The following is a 4,174-nucleotide window of genomic DNA, read 5'->3' as shown; positions in this document are numbered from 1 at the left end:
GGCTTTTCCCTAGGCAATGGGGGGCGCACTACAACCGTTCCTTAGGCAAAGTGAAATAAATTCGCCGCACCGTTACATAAACTAGTTCTCTTCTTCTAAGTGTTCTTTCGCGCTCGGCAATAATCCTTTCGCCCCGGTTTGCGACAATATTAAATTAATTTCCAACGTGACGAATAATGTGTTCTGTTGGACGAGTTATTTTGTGCGTTATACGGCATGGTTTTGCTGTCCCATTATCTCTCTTCTGCGCGCATTGATACGCCGAGCGCAGAAGCTGGCGGTGAATGGGATGGAAGAAGAGTTCTTGTTTTGTATATCAGTTTCTGTCTTTTATGTATTTTTGGTTCAAATGCACGCGAACAAAGCGAAGATTCCTTATGTTACACTGTACAAAACTTTACGGCGCTAAAGGGAGTAAATTCATCCGCGGGATAGGGTTTTAGTGGTGAAATGCTCGGCTGTTTGTAGATATATATATTTAAATAATTGTCGAGTGTGTGTGTAAGTGTATGAAGATCGGGGTTTGACTGCTGGAGGAGTGTGTACGAGGGTAAGTGCACCTCGGTTTTTTTCATCTTCATTTTGTGAACTTTTGGGAGCGGTGTCTTGGAACTCTTTTCGCGTTCTTTATGAGATTGTGTTGGTGGTGATTTGAGTGGATGTGAAAGCGCAGAGGCAGCGCAGGGGGGTTTTGTTCATTTCTCTTTATTGTGGGAGTTGCGGGAGAGAGAGTGCGGCTGCAGTCAACGAAACGTTATAACTTACAGCCGTTACACAATAACGCCTCGAATGGCACCGAAACACCCTATAAACGACACTTGGTTAGCAGAACTGTGTGAAAATGGATGAAAATGAGATTCCAGCGCGTGCCGTAGTTTTCGCACTAAGCCATCAAACAGTCATGGGATGCCATTATAAATGCACTTTGCGCTTACGTTCACATTCACAAGAACAAGGGACGAGATCTCGAGCAATAAACCTGATAAAGTGTGTGTATGTGTATCTGTACTCTTGATGTGTTGAGCTCGAGCAGCTCGCGCGGTGTTGAGCTACTATTATTGTTAAGAGCCGCTAGGGCGACAAGACGTGATCATGAAAGATTTTTTTCCCAGTTCGTGTTCTCGGCACCACGCCTTGACATATCAGCACAAACGCGAGCTTGCTGTAATAAAGTCTCCTTAAATCTTCTCTCTTTAATCTGTGAGGAAAGTTGTAGGCCCTGTGTAGTGAGTTTGATGTGTGATTGTGTGAGTATATAAAGTGATGGTGCTGTTTCCGGTGTGGATGCGCTGGAACGCTAATGATGCTGATGATGATGATGACCTTCTGAAGCTTTCAGATGGCGCTCGGTCCGCTTTAACGACCGGGCCGTTAAGAGCTGCTTTCTCACTCTCTCAGTGCGTTTCACAAAATTGTGTGTCTTTTTTGTATTAGTGCTGTTTTAGTGATTAGCTCAGCTGGTACTGAATAGCCGTATGGTTTCTCATTAAAATCACACCGTTTTTGATCATTTTTTGAGCTTGAAATGGCTACATGTACCAAGTTATTAAAGAATACAGGATTCTTTTCTCTTCAGTTTTGCCATGTTTTATGCATGTGTAGCTGTGCTCTTCCATTATCAACTATGTTGACTGTACAGCCATTTTTTCCTTCTCCCCACCTGCTTTTTTCTGCGATGAATTCATCCTGTAAAATACTTGACGTTTCACCCGTAATGTGCAATGAACTCATTATTTATGTATGCATTATCAAACAATCCAATTTCATGCTTTTGTTTGAAATATTGCTTTTATTTTTAGTTTCACAGTTATATATACACAGTTGTATATGTTGTATCAATGCCAGCGTTTACCTCAATGTTACTGCTCTTCTCACTGCATGCTGCCATCATGTTACTTTAACATAAAGATGGTGAGTGGATGCCAGAGTTTTTTTTATACCAAGTCACTTGACCCGAGTGGTTTCAGGGCCCCCTTTTCAGCATTTTTTTCTCATACATAAGGCCCACACATTCACTGCCCTCCCCCAAACCCTCAAATGTCTGTTTCCCCCACGAAACAGAACCCATTTAAGGATTAAACATGTCATAGATACTCACGAGATGTATTCAGTTAAATTGAATATATGTTCATGCTCTCAGCAGTACAGTGATAATGTCCAATATAATATAACCATGAATGAATTTTCTCTCAGAGTAAATGTTTACCGCTAAAACGACGCCCTAAAATTTGTGATAAATAATTGGATGTCAGTCCTCAAACATTATTGCAGTGTCTCAACTCTCAAGTTACTGGGATAGGCTCCAGCATCCATGGAGAATGGATGTTCTGAAGAGTTGGCTTCTAAACAGATAGACTAATTGATGGAGTGATGCAAAGGTTACAGAGACTTCATTAAATTCCAACCTGTCAGTTCCGGCAATTTGGCTAATCCTACAGTCTCTTTCACCTCATCTCCATTTTGTTTTGAATATTTCTGCCCTATATTAATAGAGTCCTGCAGTAATAATGTATTTTGACAAAAACCCAATAGGATTTTCCCATTGGCTTTTGGATTATTGCAGAAAATAAGCTCTGTTAACAACAAAAGTTTCTCATAAATAAACACTACTTATATGAATTTTGAAGCCTAAATACAATTGGCAGCAGTAAAAAGCTAAACATAGGCTATACAGCTTCTGAATCTTTCGGTCTTAAAAAAAAAAAGATTAACGTGATGACATTTAATGTCCCAGACAACCTCTAGTCCCATTTAGCAATCGACTTTTTCAACACACCAAAAAACCTTTAAAAAAATCACTAGGGGCTATTACTGATGTATTTTGTTGTAGAATAAAATGAGAAAATATCTTGAGTGTCAACCACAGAACTTTCTTCAGGCATTTAATCAAAAATCCATCTAAACAAAACAAAACAAAAACATTTACTTGAATCGGATTGAACCGGAAGTGCAAAAATGCTAACTTATTTCAGGGTTGTGGGCTACAAAAATATATCATCCCTGCAGCACTCTATTAACATATATATTATTATATTAAGTATTCCATAAAAAATTAAAGCAATCCGTTCACCTTCATCATCATGAAGGATTATATCAATATGTGAACTTAGGAAATGAAACATATAGCCTGCTGTGCATATATGAGTGAATTAAGTGTTAATTAAGCAATTTCCTTATGTAAGAGAAAACTGCTTTGAGTGGAGGCCTTGAAAGTTTGGTTAAATTTGATTAGGTTCCAGTGCAAGCATAGGACAGAGAATGAGAAAGGGTGTATCATGTTCCTTTTCTCTAAGTAGTTCTGAATTACTTGTGCTTCAGCCTGTTTACTGAGCCAACAGGTGAGGGTTTGGTGCACCAGTCTGATCAGGCAGGTGTGTGTGTGTGTGTGTGTGTGTGAGTGTTATGGTCACTTTGGCTGTTTGCCCTTACTGAATACAGAAGTCCCAGAAAATTGCCCTCTTTTGCTCTGCTGTTCTGCCGTGGACACTTAATGCAGGATCTGATATTCTTCATAGGAAAAATATAATACCTTTTGTGGGTTTCTAAGGTTTGTTATATCCATTTTTATATTCCTTTGCTTAAATACTGTCCTGAGGCAGATACATCAGTGACTGGTGCAACTACAGATAGAGTGAGAAGCTTTTAGTGTGTGGAGTGCCCATCTGGTAGTCTCTGCTTTCATTCCGATGAGAAGAGAGTGATGATCTGTGGCAGAGACAGAGACTGATTCTGTGACACACAAATACAGAGAACAAAAAATAACAGCTCAAACAAACCAGAGAAAGCAGGAAGTGAGTGAATTTGCACTGGCATCATTTAATTCAACTCGAAAGACGTATAGAGACAGTCCACTTGTACATCTATGAATGAGGAGAAATGACAATGTTCAATAGTACCTGCCATGGCTATAGTCCTACAATTTTTGATGGCGGCATTAAGGCTGGGCAATATGACGATATTATCGTATATCCACTGTAATGGCAACGTGCATCTGTGTATGCGATTATTTTGGAGATGCGTTCCAATATAATTTATTTTTATTTAGGGTATAGGCCATTCCATTTTGATCTGCAGGTTAATAAAAGTTCAACAGAAAAAAAGAAAAGTAGCACTGCATGTGTTTCTGAATATTTATTTAAACAGACTGTATAATGATGAAAAACCACAAACATGA

At 39.2% G+C, this 4,174-nt stretch overlaps 1 protein-coding gene across 1 annotated transcript in view; it reads left to right on the top strand.

The window, feature by feature from the left end:
- Positions 1-280: 280 nt before the first annotated feature.
- The window catches only part of LOC107722426 (PHD finger protein 21A-like), a 28,064-nt gene continuing 24,170 nt past the window's right edge, over positions 281-4,174 (top strand). Inside the window, exon 1 of the mRNA XM_016530788.1 lies at positions 281-550. The gene's annotated coding sequence lies outside the window, so the exon portion shown is untranslated. The remainder of the gene's footprint in view (positions 551-4,174) is intronic.

The sequence above is a fragment of the Sinocyclocheilus rhinocerous genome, unplaced genomic scaffold (assembly GCF_001515625.1).
Source record: "Sinocyclocheilus rhinocerous isolate Xijiao unplaced genomic scaffold, SAMN03320098_v1.1 scaffold1115, whole genome shotgun sequence".
NCBI classification, from domain to species: Eukaryota; Metazoa; Chordata; class Actinopteri; order Cypriniformes; family Cyprinidae; genus Sinocyclocheilus; species Sinocyclocheilus rhinocerous.
This window is presented reverse-complemented; position numbering and strand designations above follow the sequence as displayed.